The sequence below is a fragment of the Notamacropus eugenii genome, chromosome 5, assembly GCF_028372415.1.
Source record: "Notamacropus eugenii isolate mMacEug1 chromosome 5, mMacEug1.pri_v2, whole genome shotgun sequence".
NCBI classification, from domain to species: domain Eukaryota; kingdom Metazoa; phylum Chordata; class Mammalia; order Diprotodontia; family Macropodidae; genus Notamacropus; species Notamacropus eugenii.
The window spans coordinates 415,616,461-415,634,426 of NC_092876.1; the positions used below are offsets into that span (position 1 = coordinate 415,616,461).

The 17,966-nt window shown below is 38.3% G+C and overlaps 1 protein-coding gene across 1 annotated transcript in view; it reads right to left on the reverse strand.

The window, feature by feature from the left end:
* The window catches only part of CRYAA (crystallin alpha A), a 78,770-nt gene that overhangs the window by 59,695 nt on the left and 1,109 nt on the right, over nucleotides 1-17,966 (reverse strand). The gene's annotated exons all lie outside the window — the stretch shown is intronic.

A 17,966-nucleotide genomic window follows, 5' to 3' on the forward strand; every position in this document is an offset into this window, starting at 1 on the left:
TTACATAATAAATGTATTTATTTATTTGCAGAACACAAGTATAAAATATTTTGGGACTTACCCATCAAAAAATACATAGGAATTATATGAATTCAACTACAAAAATACTTTCTAGAAAGAGACAGATAAATAATTGGAAAGATTAATTGCTCATAGTTGAGCTCCATCAATATAAAAAAATTGCAATACTCCCTAATTTAATTTATAGGTTCAGTGCCATACCAAATTATCAACTTAATAGGCAAAGTAATAACAAAATTCATGTAGAGTAGAGGTCAGCAAACAACAGGTGCTGGGCCAAATCTGGGCTGCCAGATGTTTTGATAGAGCCTAGAAGCAAGCTAAGAATGGTTTTTACATTTTTCAGTAAAGTTTTGTTGGAATACATCCATGATCACTCATTTATGTACTGTCTGTGGCTATTGGCAGAGTGGAATAGACGCAACTGAGATCTATGTGTGGCTCTTTCATGGCTTTGGACTGATATTTGATGCCCTATAAATCACAATGACACAGTTATGACTGAGTAGTATTTCAAGTACCCTGTGCATTGCCACCACTGTGACTTTATTTTTTATTTAATTACCGGAACATACCCATCATATTAAAACAAGAAAAGAAGGGAAAAATATTTTATTACAATTTTTTGAGCTCACAGCTGGGATTGGAATTTTTCTGCATGAGAAGAACCATGCTCAATCTGTTATTGAACAAGGAATGGCTTTGGAAATTAGCTTTTGCTGTAGACTTGATAACATTTCTTTAGGAATTCAACTTGAAATTAGAAAGTAAAACAGCACTTACATGCAAAACTTACGCTGTGATAAAGTAAATACGGTGATAACTAATGTTTGAGTGACAACTAAGGTCATGCTGCTTTATACGTCCCATGCTGTCAAAATATAAAAGCAAGAGCTCTATTCTCATAGAAATTTGCAGCAGATATATTTTTTGAGCCCAAACTACAGTTCCAGCAGCATTTTTTGGACCTTGATTCAAGTCCTTTTCTCAAAATCCATTTAACTGAGCAGTTGAGGAGTTTCTAATTAACCTTCAATTGAGAGTAATCAATCTATGATGTAATGATATGCTAAAAGAAAAACATCAAAAGAAGACTTTGAGAGAGTTCTATAAATGCCATCTGAGTGATGATACAAATTGAGCATATCACATACTCGTGGGATGATATCAGTATTTGGCAGTGTCTAAGAGAAAAGACATTTTCAGAGCTAGAATACATGAAATATCATTTCAGATCAGCATTAACAGATGAGCATTTGCAATCAGTTTTGATGATGGGAAATACTAATCCCGAATGCAAATTAAGTGAAATATTGTGTCTCACCCCCTCACATACACACACATACAAATTCCACTCATCTCATTAGTAGACCTATATCACCCCCCCCGAAAAAAGTGTATTCTATTATCATCATTACTATATTTTGAACTTCATCAGTAACAAATTTGTGGAAATTTGCTTCCTCTCTTGTTATATAAGTACCTATATGATATTACCTCTTGGCTCACAAAGCCTAAAATACAAAAGTTCACTGACCTCTGATACAAGTGTTGTAATGTCAGCAACAATAAACAAGTGGAAGAATTTTTTTCGCCAATTACATATAAAAATAACTTCGAACACTCTTTTTTTAAATTCTGATTTCCAAATTCTCTCCTTCCCTCTCAATCCCCCCCTGCACTGAGAAGGAAAGCAATGTGATATAATTTATACATGTTTAGTCACACAAAACATATTTCCATGTTGGAGACTCTTTTTCTAATTACAGGAATCTGGCCCCAATTTTCTATATAGGTGAAAATTCAAATATAAAGCCCAGGTTTACATCTTAAGTTCTGTGCTATGTCATCCATTTATTCATTAATGTTGCAACATTTTTACAGCATTCCTTTAAATAAGTAAAAAAAGAACTAGAGTCTTCATTTGTAAATTATGTTGATTCCACATTCTGTATATCAAAAATGAGAATTCTAGCTCTGTCCTCTATACAAAAACAGATTGCTAGCTCTCATAAATCATACAGAAGTACAAGCTCTAAGAGAAAGTCCCAAAGTTAGGCCCACCTTAGTAAAGAAAGAAGATATTTCAAGCAAGGATTAGGTCCTCCTAATGGCACAGAGAATCAGCACCTATGACCAGGTCCAAGACAAGATGCATTAATATAGACATGTAACCCATGGCTCAAGGCACATTTGCATGGGAGTCTTCTTTTTAGTGGGAAAAGAGTCAATCTCTCGGCCTTCATGAGGGGTAGAGTAGATGTAAACTTGGAGGAAGGGAGATACTGGTTTCATGACTTCCAGCTTCAAAAAAATATACAGAGTTCCAGATCTTCTTTAGGTTCTTGAAGAGAGAGAAGAATTCTAACAAGAAGCTGACAAGTAGAGGAGCTGATACTCAGTTCAGTTAAGACGTCTCATTTCTAATAGGAAAGCTCATTTGTTCTATATTGTCTATTATAGTCTGATATATATATATATATATATATATATATACATATATATACATATGTCTTCTCTGTTTTGCTACAAGCTTAAATAAATGAGTTTGCTTTTTGCTTCATGTGTTCATCATGGAACTGAAATTTGGTGGGAAAGGAGTCAAATCTTCAGGGTTGGGGGACCTGTGGTCTTGAGGCCACAGGTGGCTTTCTATGTCCTTGGATGCAGCCTTTTGACTGAGTCCAAGTTTTACAGAAGAAATTCTTTCATTAAAAGAATTTGTACTGTAAAGTTTGGATTCAGTCAAAGGGCTGCACTTGAAGACATAGAGGGCCACATGTGGCCTCGAGGCCGCAGTTCCTCAGCCCTGCCCTGAATACATAATTTGGAATACTCCTTCCCCATTAAAGGATAATGATCAGGGATCAAAGGATAGTGACAGCTAGACAGGGGCAGATCGAAGGCATAATGGACATAACATTGGGCCTGGAGTCAGGAAGTTCTGACTTCAAATTCAACCCCAGATACCTGTGTGGCCTTGGACAAATCACTTAACCTCTGCTACCTCAGTTTCCCCAACTGTAAAATAGGGATAATAATAGCATTTACCTCTCAGGGCTTTTGTGAGAATCAAGTGAGATAATATCACAAAGTGCTTAGCACATGATAGGTTGCTATATAAATGCTATTATTACTAGGAGCTCAGCTTGAGCCTAAAAATTACATCCCCTGGGAAGCAGACAGATATAATTCTAGTCCAATACCCTCTCTCTCTCTCTGAGGAGAGGAAAGTAGCCAGCTTCTGGTCTTAGCCTTCTCCTTACCCTCCTGGCAGGAATCAAAGTATCCATCTGAAGAGTGTGGGCAGAGGAGATTCTATCTAGGAGATATTTATCCATACCTTCCTAAGAGCCAAGACAGACTCATGTAAGTGCATATAACCTACATAGGTAAACATGAATTTGGACAGACTTTAAGAGATAGTGAAGGATAGAAGGTCTTGGTGTACTATGGTCCATGGTGTCATGAAGATTCAGACCCAGCTGAATGACTGAACAACTACAACAACCAAACATTCCTCATTTGAATACCTGGGGCAGCTAGGTAGTGCAGTGGGTAGAGCATCAGTGCAGGAGTCAGGAGGACCTGAGTTCAAATCTCACCTCAGACACTTGACACTCACTAGCTGGGTGATCTTGGGCAAGTCACTTAATCCCAATTGCCTCATCCTGGGTCATCTCCAGTCATCCTGATGAATATCTGGTCACTGGATTCAGATGGCTCTGGAGGAGAAGTGAGACTGGTGACCTGCACAGCCCTCCCTCACTCAAAACAAAGTCAAGTGCAACTCATGTCATCATTTCTCTGATGGCACGATCTTCTTCGGCAATGAAGGATGAACACACACACCTGTGGGATCTAGGACGCAAAAACCTGGGAATTTTCTAAAATGTTTTAAATATATTGAAATTTTCTATGGCTCTAAAGTGTTGGTGAAAAAGATACTTCCAAAGTTTGTCAGTTTCATTCAATATAAAGGGATATTACCATTCCAATTTTAGGCATGAGAGGACAGATCTCTAGAGATACTAATACTGAAAGTAATATTGTCTTCTGGGGAAAAAAAAGGATATGATGCAATAGAGACAAGACACCAAAGGAGTAGTAGGCTGGTGTGACTTGAATATATCCATAAATTACTGGTCACGTAACACATTCAAATAATGAGTATATGAGATCACATATACTCATACAAAGGTGCAAAGAGAGGCTTAATCTCAAAGACAGGAAACTCTAATTGACCTTAGGAATATCTAATGATGCATAATTCAGTGAAACTATTCAGGGGGAATAACTGTGCAAGTAAATGCAATGTCACCTGAAGAACTTCATTAATAATTTTGTTAAAAGTGGGCACACTTGTTCCATCTGGAAGGGTAATGGGGCAAGGGCATGAAGGCCATGCCAGACTGATACAAAAAGAATATCACTTCCAGGAGAAAACCAGAAAGGCAGAAATTCATTCTGCTTTTACTATGGAGAAAATGGACATATGCAGACCACATGATCTCATGAAGAGAAGGGAGTTCTGGGGGTGCAAAAGCTAGGGACAATAGAAAAACTTCAGAAAAAGGTGTGTTTGTCCTTCATTGCCAAAGAAGACTATGCCATCAGAGAAATGATGACATGACTTGCACTTGACTTTGTTTTGAGTGAGGGAGGACTGTGCAAATCACTAGCCTCACTTCTCCTCCAGAGACATCTGAATCCAGTGACCTGTGATATTCATCAGGATGACTGGAGATGAACCAGGATGAGGTAATTGGGGTTAAGTGACTTGCCCAATGTCACCCAGCTAGAGAGTGTCAAGTGTCTGTGGTGAGATTTGAACTCAGGTCCTCCTGACTCCTGCACTGGTACTCTATCCACTGTACCACCTAGCTGCCCTTCAGAAAAAGGAGAAGGGTGGTCAAGGAAGGAAGCCACCCTGGTCTCCACAAGCAATGAGCATAACTTCATTGAAAATTACCAAAGAGTCTTTTCCACCTAAACTCATGAATCTTATATAGAGGTGATGGCAAAGAATGAGAATGTAGATTCCACTGCTGTCCTAGAGACTAGAGTACAAATGACCATCATTTTCCATACATTTTATGACAGATATTTGAGGAAAAAAAGATTTACAGCCTCTAGAACAGGGGTTCTTTAACTTTTTTGTGTGTCACTGTCCCCTTTGACAGTCTGGCGAAACTTTTGGACCCCTTCTCAGAATAATGTTTTTAAATGCATAAATTAAAATACATAAGACTACAAGGAAATAAATTATATTGAAATATAGTTATCACACTAATTTTTTTTAAAGTTCACAAATCCCTGAGTGACTTGGAATAAAAAAAATTGCTAGTATCAATAAAGCATTGGATACTCTGACTCTAGTGTGTCTAGCCCGAATATGTGTTCATGGAGTATCAGTTCTATTTGGAAACAATCCTAGCCTGTTCAAGACATTAGCACAATTATACGACCAACAAGCAGGGAGTCTATACACACACACACACACACACACACACTCACACACATACATACACACATATATACTTTGACCATCTATGAAGTCTATGCTGAGGCATAAGAGGGCAGAGTCAAATGGTGACAAGTATCATAAGAGTATTGTCTCTTCAATTTCTAAAACAGAGCCAGAGAAAATTGATTGGAGGATTCCCCATTCTTCCCCAGAAGAATGAAGGAGTGGTTGAGGTAGGAGCTCAGCAAGAGAACAGGTGTACTTTCACTGATGCATGGAATGTGTAGTGCTTGAGAAAGTAATTAACAAGAATTGTAATTCACAACAGCTATTACCAGATTAATATGGCAGAGGAAAACAAATAGAAGACAGCCTTCTTTCAGCTCAACTGAATTTTACCAGTTTGGGTAAACTGCACCTGACATTTTCCAAAGAATGATTAAGAGGGAGAAGTTGGAGACATGAACTATCTGCATGTATTAGATCATACTCTGCTGACATTATTGTCTTTAGGAAGAACATGAGGAAAGTATGGGTGAAAGTTCTGGATTAGCTAGAAGGAAATGGTGTGAAACTTTGAATCAACCATTTCAGTTTCCAAGGATTTCAGCACCTCCATGAAATTGATGCAGGGGAGTTTTGTCTTCCACCCCAGGCCTATTCACTGAATGGGTGTTATCTCGCTCAAAATGAGAACCTGAAAAGGTCTTAGCCTAAAAGGGCCAGGGTCTCCCATTGCATCCTGGGCCATCTCCAGTCATCCTGATGACTATCTGGCCACTGGACCCAGAGGGCTCTGGACGAGGAAGTGAGGCTGGTGACCTTGCACAACCCTCTCTCACTCAAATCAAAGTCAACTGCAAGTCATGTCATCATCTCCCTTATGTCATGGTCATCTTCAAAAACAAAGAAAACACAACCACCAAAGAAATATTCCAAAAGTATGGGTATGACTGTGTTACCCCTTATTCAGTAAATTTCAGTGACTCCCCTTTTGTCCTCTAAACTAAAATGTTCCAAATGATACACAGTGAATGATCTCTCCCAATAGGAGTTGAATATCTCAGGTAAGCCGAGAAAAAGAGATAAAGAGTCTTTGCTCTCCCCCAAAGGAAAAATTCCCTGAAATCTCTAGTGACACAAGCTAGAAACCAGGAACATTCACAAGGCTGACTTCTCTACATCTGCTTGTTCACAAAGTCCCCCCCACTCTCCAGGTCCTATAAAGAAAACCTGGAACTTCTTACTGAAAGCCAGAAGAAAAGACTTACTTAACAGCTCTAAGGTTAAAGAGAATCTTATATTTTGATGATTAATTTTCAAGGTCCTAAGATAGCAGAGAAATGACCTAAGCAGATTGAGACCAGTTCAATCCTAGGTTTAAAAATAGTCATTATTGTTAACCCAGAGGCAAGTATAACCTAAAATAGAGGTGCCTCAGGAGAAACCTCTGTTGTCTAAGGTGGAGGGGAATAGAGCAAGAGAAGGTCATTCTTTCTTTGAATGACTAGTTGAAAGAGAAAGGTATGGTGTGGAAAGAATCTGCTCCTCCTACTTGATCATGGGTTTCTATTATACAGCCAAATTTTATCTTGCAGTGACATAGACTGGTTGCAGGGTAAATAATGAAAAGCAGTGGGAAGAAAGGGAACCTAGAAAAATCAAATCTCATACTACATTACAAAGCAGTAATCATCAAAATTATTTAGTATTGACTAAAAAATAGAAATGTCAATGAGTGGAAAAGATTGGGTATACAACATAACAAACATTGCAACATAGTGTTTATAAATCCAAAAGATCCGGTTATTGACATAAGAACTTACTATCTGACAAAAAAAAGTTGGAAATCTGGAAATAGTCTGGCAGAAATTAGATAGGCCAATGTTCACATGATACACCACAACTGGAGGCAATTAGGTGGAGCAGTGGGCTTGGTATCAGGAACACTCACCTTCACCACCATCTTCCCAAGTTCAAATCTGGCCCAAGATACTTACTAGCTGAATGACCTTGGGCAAGTCACTTAACCTTGTTTACCTCCTTTCCTCATCTGTAAAATGAGCTAGAGAAGGAAATGACAAATCACCCCAGTATTCTTTCCTGAGAAAAACTGGAAAGATCACAAAGAATTGGATGTCACTGGCAGCACAATTAGCTTCAAATGGACACATCTTTAATACAAACCAATCACAGGAACGGGGAAGATATACTTCACAACTGAAGACTGGAGACAAGTTCTTGACCAAACAAAAGCTAGAGAGTATCATAGAGATAAAATGGGTAATTTGAATATGCAAGGTTGAAAATTTTCTGCCTAAACCAAAGCAACACAGTTAAAAGGGAAGGGGAACAGTTAACTGGGAGGTGATATCCTTGAAGCAAAAAGAACTGCCATCCAAGGTAAATAAGGAATTGATTCAAATAGATAAGAAAAAGTCATTCTCCAGTAGATAAACAGTCAAAGGACATGAACAGGCAGTTCTCAAAAGAAGGCTTTCTACAACTATAGGAAAATCACACAAAATCACTAAGAATTATAGAAATACAAATCAATACAACAGTGCTCAGGTTATACCTCATACTCATCAGATTGGCAAGGATGCCAAAAGAAAAATGACAATTGCTATTGGAGATGTGGCAAAATAGGCACATTAATGCAAAGTTGGTAGCTCTGTGAATTGGTCAGCCATTCTGTAGAACAGTTTGGAACTATACCCCAAAGTTGCTAAAATGTGCATAACTAGGTTCAGCAATACCCCTAATATTGTGTTCGTCCTTCATTTCCGAAGAAGACTTGCACTTGACTTTGTTTTGAGTGAGAGAGGGCTGTGCAGGTCACCAGCCTCACTTCTCCTCCAAAGCCATCTGAATCCAGATATTCATCGGGATGATTGGAGATGACCCTGGATGCAGTGGGAGACCTTGGGCCCTTTAGGCCAAGGTCTTTGCAGGTACTCCCCCAAAGAGCTCAAAAAAGAGGGAAAGAATCCTTATGCACAATAATGTTTATAGCATCACTTTTACTGAGGCAAAGATCCTGAAATAAAGGAGAAGCTCATCAACTGGGATATGGCTGAGTAAATTGTCTTATGTAACATAATGGAATAGTATTATACCCTTAAGATAACAGAGAAAGAAGCTTTATGTAAATGGTTGCAGAATGAAGTGAGAAGAACTAGGACAGGGGTAGGGAAGCTGCAGTCTCGAGGCCACATATGACCCTCTAGGACCTCAAATGCAGCAGGCCTAGAGGATCTAGAGAGCCACATGTAGCTTCCCCACTTCTGAACCAGGATAATTTATACAATGCCTCAACATTATAAAGGAAAACAACTTTGAAAGTGTTAATGTACCTGCCCTAAGTGTATCAATGTGCTCAGCTGATGCCAGTTCTCCATTTGGATGTCATGGAAGGGTTTGAGTGAGATTGTGGAGCATGCCTAGACACTGTGTAATGGGTTCTGGTTGGCTGACCAGGTGGTAAATAGGAGGCTCTTTAATTAGCTGCAGAAACATTCAGCAGTTCTTAGTTTGACTCCTTCACTAAGGGCAAACAGTGAGAAATAATACTGTAGGGGAGCAGACTTCAAGTCCTTCCTTTTGAGGTCAAGATGAGACCCTCATGAAATGGACATCACCTTGTGCTGTGCTTTCCATTCATTCTTTTCTACTTTAGATGCAGGGATTAGAAACTATGATGTTGTGAATTTCAGAAGGCTGGTAAAGAGGGTGCTCCAGTATCCCAACACGAAGGTTTTATAGCCAGCTTGGCATCAAAGCCCTGAGAAGCAAAGAATAACCTTAGGACCCAACCCAACTGTGGTTGAGCAAGGACCCATTTAGCAGCAATGCTGCCATAGGACATGAAGTCAGTGGGACCAATGTGAGGTCAAACCTGAGCTAAGTCTGAGCTCTTTCTTCCCAGGCACTGAGAAAGGATAGGGGAGAGGGTACCCCCAAAGTGCTGGAGTTCAGGAAGTATTTGAATTTTTCTTCTTGCTATATCTTCTAAGTAAATATCCCATTGCAAAAGCTGACTATTGCTCATTGGAATGGGGAGGGGCAGGTGGTATTTACTAGCTCCTAAGAGTGGAAAAAAACAGAACCTGCTGGGCTTGAGCTAATAGCATTATTAGCTCAAACCCTTATGATATTTCTTGTGATCCTATACTTTGTTCCCTAGAAAAATATTGCATCTGCCTTCTTTCCCTGGACTCCCCCCAAACAAGAAGTCCTACAAATATGCTTAATACAATTCAACCTTTCAAATTTGTATTAAAACCACTACTGTGTTCAGAACATTCTGGTAAGTACAGGATGAGATACAATGTTCAAATGACAAGAATTTCCCTTTCCTTAAAGAGTGTGTATTCTATTTGGAGTGCAACCACCAAGGCTCTGGGAAGCTATTGGAAAGTGACAGTGATATTTTCTAAGAATATTAATGTGTTAAAATTTTCTTATTTTAAAAAACAAAAAAATAAATGAATTTTTAAAGCTATTTTTCTTGTCTTGATTTTTGTCTATGGGTCAGTAACTCAGCAGAAAAATGATTTCCCAACTCTAAAGTCTTCCTCTTTTAAAGATTCTTTGGGAGGGGTAACAATTATTTTAAGTCCTTAATACCTTACTGTGGGTAAAGTTCGTTTTCTATGTGTAATGCACAGAAAAGGGCCTAGGGTACCCTCTCCCACTAAGGGGCCCTTGTTCTGGACTCAAGTGAACCATATTTAATCCTTGGATAGCATGATCTCTAAAGAAAGAATAAGGCTTTTTCATAATCCCTAACTCATTGTATTCCCACTCTGGAACTCTGGGTGAAAACCTCTTAGGTTTTTTAGATTTGATTCATGTCCAAAATCTCCCCAGAAGGGTTTAACAGGGTCCCTTCTAGAAACAGGGTCTATTTCTACAAATTAGATCAGGTATAAGCAACTATTTACTTCCTCCACCAAAAAAAAAAAATGCTTAAAACACAAAATTCATAAGTGTGCATTAACAATTATTTAATACATGATACAATCCTTTCCCAGGAGGATAATACATTATTTTCATTCATTTCTCTGAGGTGGGAAAGTTGGAATATTCCTTTGTTTCCCATCGCCACTTCCAGGTTCTCCCTCTACCATCATCACTCAATAACCCCTTCTCCTTTGAAGTTCACTCAGGGCTGTGCTGGTAAATACGTAACTAGAAATATATATACTTAAAAGAAATATATATACATATAAATATATATACACACACATATACATATATGTATGTATACATACATGTACATATAACACACTTTTAAATTTAATTTGCATTATTAACATTTCCAATCATTTTTTTAAAATTTCCCCCTCATTTTAAGTGTAAACAATCAGCAAACAATAAATCAAGCCCTGATTTATAGTATTTGTTGAGGTATAATTTGACAATTGTACCTAGTGAGTTGGTTCTAGCACACCACTGCAATATTTAGCCCCCAAATAAAAGTCAGGTAACTGTTGTCTCCTGACCTTCAAAATATTTCCCTCTTCAATAAGTTCAGTGCTGGCTCACAGTCTTACTCTTTTCAACGTTTGTCCTCATGCTAGGAGACTTAAATACATATATGAATACACTCAAAAACACTCAAACTTCAGAGTTTCTCAATTTTGACATTACATACTCCTCCACTTCACTTGAGTCACACAAAAAATGGTCATACTTTTAAGTTTGCCATCATCTACAAATGCACCACTCCCATATTCCTGAACTCCAAGATATCCTTATCTGATCACAAACTATTATTAATATACCTCTACTCTTGCCTTTTGACCCCAAATTCTTTTCTTAGTCCACACTGTGACCGACATTTTCTTGACCCCTCATTCTTTCTTGGCCATCTTCCCTGTACTCTCGTCCCTTCCCCATCTTGACCTATTGATAAACCAATTCAACCCTACACTGTACTCTTCTCTTATCATATCACCAATCTTGACCTGCCATGCCTCACTCTTGTATCACTGCTATGTGCTACTGAACAAAGCTGGAGAAAAATCACAAAACTATCCCCAGGAAGTACACTACAGTTTTATGTTATATGACCTCAACTGGGTCCTCACTGTTCTAAGGTACTTAACTCCTTAATTAACTCACTATTCCAGGTGCTACAGAACTCTTCTAAACCTTTTCATCCTTCTTCAGGCTTAACATGGCTCCCCAAACCCCAACTTTCTCAGCTGACTACTTTGTCTCATATTTTATTGGGAAAAAAAGGAAATCAACAAATAAGAGCTCCCTCTTATTCCTTTCTCATCTCAAATCATCTAGATGCCTTCTGCCACCAAGTCCTCCTTCACCCCTGTCTCATAGCAAGAGGTAAATGACCCTTCTCCTTACCAAGGCAGAACCCTCTACATACATCATCGATCTCATTCATTCCACTCTGTATTCTCCAACAGGTTGCCCTCATCCTCAGAAAACTCTTCCTTGAAATCCATCATCCCATATTTCTCTTTTCTCTTTTGTGGATAAACTACTACTAAAATTGGTGCCTCTACTTCCTCTCCTCTGACTCTCTACAGTCTGGCTTCCTTCATCATCATTCAGCCAAAAATACTCTCTTCAAAGTTATCAATGATTCCTTCCTGACCTCTCTAGCCTTTGACATTGTTGATCACTTTCTTCTCCTCAGTTGTCCCTTCTCACTGGATTTTTGGAATATCAATATTTTCTGGCTCTCCTTCTACCTGTCTGGCTTATCCTTTTCCATATCTTTTGCTGGACCTTCATCTAGGTCACAATTGAGTGGGATAGGTTTAGTGAAGACTTCTCAGATTGTAATTCTTCTCCCAGGGGTGAGGTAAGACTGAGAGGCTCAAGGTTACTATATTTTTAGAACAGAATAATTCCATATAAGGATATAAAACTATGTAGTACATTAGGGTCTCAATGATTGGATAAAGTTTACCTAATTCTTCAATGTCTTCATTTCGAAAGGGATTGGTTAGATTTCGTGTCTAGAATGTAAGATCATATTCTCAGCTAATGAGAATAATGGTCAGTGGGGGGGAGGGACTTGCCTTAGAGTCTATATAAATCACTGCCCTTTCTTTGTCTTCGGCTTTCCTACTCCGGGTGAACTGCTGTAGGATTGTCCAGATTCTCGAGAATCGAATAAATCTCTTTTCTGTCATCACTTTGAGAGGCCTCTGAGTAATTGATTTATGTAGGGACCTGAGCCATCCCACACACAATGAACTCATTATCTTTCCCCTAAAGACTGCCTACTTCCAATCTTTCCCTTTACCACCAAAGGCACCACCATTTCCCCAGTTACCCAGGCTCACAACCTAGATGTCGACCTTTCTTCATCCTCCCAATCATTAGTGCCCTCCTTCCCTCCTAACTTTTTAACTACTTTATTTTTAATTGTGTGTGTGTGTATATGTATATATTTTATTCATTATATATGCATATACAGATATTTATAGAGAAACCTATAAATATATGCACATGTGTGTGCATATGTATTCTAAACATATAGGCCTGTGTTATCTCCCCCAAAACTGAGATTACTTCTTCCTTCTCTTTGAATCTCCAGTGCTTAACAAACAATAGGCATATAATTGATTGATTGACCCTCATGGAGGCAGAACATTCCAACACCCTGATTCTTGGATCAGAGCATCTGCATCTAAAGGACTAAATCCAAGGACTTTCCCCTTCCCTTTCCTAGCCATCCAAGAGTACAGAAGCAGAGTTTGACCCAAGCACAAGCCCTTAATCCCAACACTGAGGATAGTGATATGAATAAACCAAAGAAAAGACCTAACACAACAACAACAAAATAACTTTGTACAGATTCCACAAGTCAAAGTAGACCCTCAAAGGAAAAAATGTTCTGACCGCAAAGATTACAAACATATTTGGAATAAATGAAACAAAATGTACAAAATAGAATTGCTTGGGAGGAACGAATGGAGAGAACAGATACCTAAGAACCCAAATTAATGCCTTTAAAATTAGAATGGGCCAAATATAAAACAATGGAAAATTTTATCAAAGAAATTATAATAATGAAACAACTGATAATATTTCACATAAATTTTAGACTTTAATAAGGGCCAAAGTTTGAATTAAGAAGAGCCTGAACCTAATAGTCCCCTTTGTTTAACTTAGAGGATGCTTTTTGATGTCAAGCAAATGGGACTTCCTTACCAGACCCTTCTTTTAGCATCCTAGTGATAAGAGAAAAACACAGATACCTTGGGTTGTAACTTCAGCTTTGTCAACTCTGTTAAGATGAACAACTTCAAAGGTCTGTTTAGGACAAGATATCTGTAATCTGGGTGATGGGACTTTTTCCTTACCTTGAATTACAAAGGCATGCTATGGAAAGAAGATGCCCATAGTTTGGGATCATAAAACCCAACTGATGCTACCTTGTTTACAGTGTGTTTATCTAAGAGAATTCCTTTCTTACAGCAAAATGTATATAAGCCAGAAGATTTCCGTACGGGGTAGCCAGAACATTTCTGGCTCCATAATGCATTATGTTACCGTTGTCTTTAATAGGGAATTGATTAATTAATTAATTAAAACATAAAATGTATGCATTTAGCCTGTTGCCTTTTCTTTAACCAAGTTCTTAGGTCAACACAACATACTAAAATTTATGGGATGTAACTAAAGCAGTCTTTATAGGAAAATTTATATGGCCACATGATTTCATCAACAAAAGAAAGAAAAGATGTATGAATTGAGGATACAACCTAAAAAATAGCTAGAACAACAAATAAAAAATCCAAACAACAAAGTAGAAATTCTGAAAAAGAAGAAATTAATAGAATTGAAAGCAAAAAAAAAATCTAATATAACATAAATAAAATAAGGAGCTAATTTGGGGTAGCGAGTGGAAATAAAATAAAATTAGCTAATATTTTTAAGGGACTGAAAAATTAAATAATTCATCTCAAAAATAAAAAAGAAGTCAAAACAATTGAAGAGAAGAGGTGAAGCCAAGCTGGTGGAATAGAGAATTACCAAATTACCCTCCGAACAACTTTAAAATAATGCCTCAAATCAAATTCTGAAGTGGCAGAACCAACAAAAGGTCAGAAGAAACGATTTTCCAGCCCAAGACAACTTGGGAATTTGGCAGGAAAGTTCTGTCTCACCAGGGCTTTGAGATTATCTCAATAGATACAGAAAAACCATTTGACAAAATACAATACTCCTTCCTATTTGAAACACTAGAAAGTATAGGAGCTTTTCTTAAAATGATAACTATTATCTAAAGACCTTCAGCAAGCATAATCTGTAATCACGATAAACTAGAAGCCTTTCCAATAAGATCAAGGGTGCCTATTAACACCACTATTATTCATCTTGTTCTAGAAATGCTAACTATAACAATAAGACAAGAAAAAGAAATTGAAGGAATTACAATAGGCAATGAGAAAACAAAACTAGCACTCTTTGCAGATAATAGGATGGTATACTTAGAGAATCCTAACGAATCAACTAAAAGCCTAGTTGAAACAACAGCTTCATCAGAGTTGTAGTATATAAAATAAACCCACACAGATCACCAGCATTTTTATATACTAGCAACAAAACACAGCAGGAAGAGACAGGAAGAAAAATTCCATTTAATATAACTGCAAACAACATAAAATACTTGGGAGTCCAGCTGCCAAGACAAACCCAGGAATTATAGGAACACAATTGCAAAACAGTTTTTATACAAATAAAGTAAACAATCAGAGGATATTAATTACTCATGAGCCAGCTGAGTCAATATAATAAAAATGACAATTCTACCTAAATTAATTTACTTTATTTAGTGCTATACTAGTCAAATTACCAAAAAAATTATTTTATAGAGGTAGAAAGAATAATATGTACATAATAATATGTAGAATAATAGGTGGAAAGAATATAAATTTTATATGGGAAGGACAAAAGGGCAAGAATATCAAAGAAACCACTGAGAAAAAGGTGAAGGAAAGTTGCTTAGCTAGAAATATCTCTTCTGCCTCCTTTTGAGTCATAGAAAAACAGCCTCTCTTTGCCACAAGTGGGCCTCTCTCTACATATGGGGCTGTCTCCCATTCCTTCTTACAAAGAAACTATTGCTGACTCCGAAGAAAGTGGTTTTGATTGAATTGTGAAGTCAGAAGCCAGAGGATAGAGAAGTAAGGAGAGAGTGAGAGGAAAGAAAGTAAAGGAACCAATTGTAGATAGCCCCTTCTCAAGTTTAGCCACAGAAGGGAGGAAAGATGTAGGATGTTAGCTAGCAGGGATGGATGGATCAAGTAAGGGTTCTTTGAGGATGGAAGAGATGTCCAGCTGACAAGAAGAGACTGAAAATAAGTGAAGGGGTGGGGAGGATGGAGGACACAATCTGTTGGAGAAGATGTGATGGAGTGGGATCAATGATGCAGGTAGAAGGGTTTGCTTTTGTAAAGAAAGGGGCTACTTCTTAATGTGAGACATGAGTGAAAGTGAACATAGTGACAGAAAACATCTGGCTGATGTGAGGTGAGGAGGGGAATAAGAGGGATCCTTCATGGAATGACTTTTTTTCTTTAGTAAAATGTAAGGCGAAGTTCTCAGCTAAGAATGTGGGAGTAATGTTGTTCAGAAGTCTAGAAAATGCACCAGACTGAATCCTGATCAAGAAAGTCAAGAAAAAGACATACTGAATCATATTTACAGCATTGGGTGGCTTAGGGAGACCAACAGAAAGAGTTGAGGATAATGGGGAAGGGGGTAACCAAGAAAATGCTAGTCAGGAGCATTCAGCACCCAGGAAACACTAGTGCCCAGAGGACTGAAAGAGAGATGAAACAGGATATAAGGGTAGGAAGCACTAAGGCAAACAGAAATCCCAAGGGTTCCCTGAACAAATGCTGGAAACAGGAATAAGTGCCATCTGGTATCTCTGTTCCCCAGACTACCCAGTTCTGGGTCAATATCCAGGGCTGAGAGGAATGGTCTTTAGCTTTGGTTCTAGCTGAGGTTCTGAGCAAAGAACAAGTTCTGGAAGTGAATAGCAGCTATGTGACTTCAGAACCAGGAGCAGAGTGGTGTCTCAGTTCTAGCCTTTGGTCCAGTATGTAACCTACAGTGAAATAAACAGGGCAGGAGTCCCAGATCAAAGGGAATCCATTGGTTCAGTCACTCTGAAACCCAAAAGAGTCACTCTGAAGTGGGCCAATAGAAGGTGAGTCCAGCAGGAATCTTCTAAAACCTCCAATTGAGAACAAGATGACAAAATGCTGGGCCACGAACTTAGAGAGCTCAGAGCAGGTGAATGAACAAACCTCAACAGGGATCACTCCACTCTGGGAGCACTAAAAGGTTGTAAGCTCCCAGACTGAGTTGTAAAAGCATAAAAGGCCAGATATCCTTGAAAATCAGAATTGACCAAATGAATGCTCACGATGCCATGAGACATTAAGAAATAAAATGCAAAAGACTGAAAAAAATAGAATAAAATATCTCATAAGAAATACAACCAACCTGGAAGACAGATCAAGAGCAGATAATTTAATAATCGCTAGACTATCCGAAAGCTATGACCAACACATAAAATGAGCCTAGACATCATATTTCAATAAATCATAAAACCAGAGAGTAAGGCAGAAATTCAAAAAATCCATTCTTCACCTCCTAAAAGAAACCCCAAAGTGTTTTTATTTTTCTTCAGGGAGTGCTTTAAGTGAATCTTTTATAAGCATTTTCTATCATGGGTGAAATAAAGACTATCCCCACACCTAATATTACATATTGTACATTTAGTTGCCCATTCAGTAGTTGGGAACGCTGTTGTCCTCTTTTAAGGAAACTTAATAGTAATTTACCATAAATGCTACAATATTAAGGATACCTTCCTAGGACACTGTGGGCAATGAATCAGAAACTGACAAGCTCCGCGAGAACCCATAGTCCTTTGGTGCAGAGGGGAGGGGAAACTGTATCTCATCTGCATTTTTTAGTTTTACTTTACATACAATCACAGGAGTTTTCCAAAAGATCCCAGGCTGGCTGGGTTGGGAGAAGGGAGGGGAGAGGCATAGAAACTGACGAGCTAATGAAAGAGAAAAGAAACACTCTCTGTTAACAAGGTGAAATTGAAGTGAAATTAACAACGGTACTTAAATGAAAACGAACAGAGGGAACGCAGGTGGTTCTAGGGTTTCCCTGCTGCGGCACAGTAGGGCAGCTCTTAGGCCACGTGTCTGCCCTGAGTTCAGCCCCCACCCCCCGCAAAGATGAAAGCCGGGAGATTACACACTTACAATAATGCCTAACTTTAACTGTATACTTCTTGCCCGGAAACGACAAATTGGACTTCCTATTCAGTGATTTTGGTTGTGTTTTCAAATGTATCGATTATCGCTAAGTTTCTGGGGAAACACGCTTTATAAGTCGTGTGGAAAAGTTTAAAGTAAAGGAGGCAAAGGGGGAAGGAATTAGAAACACGTGAACGTTTGAG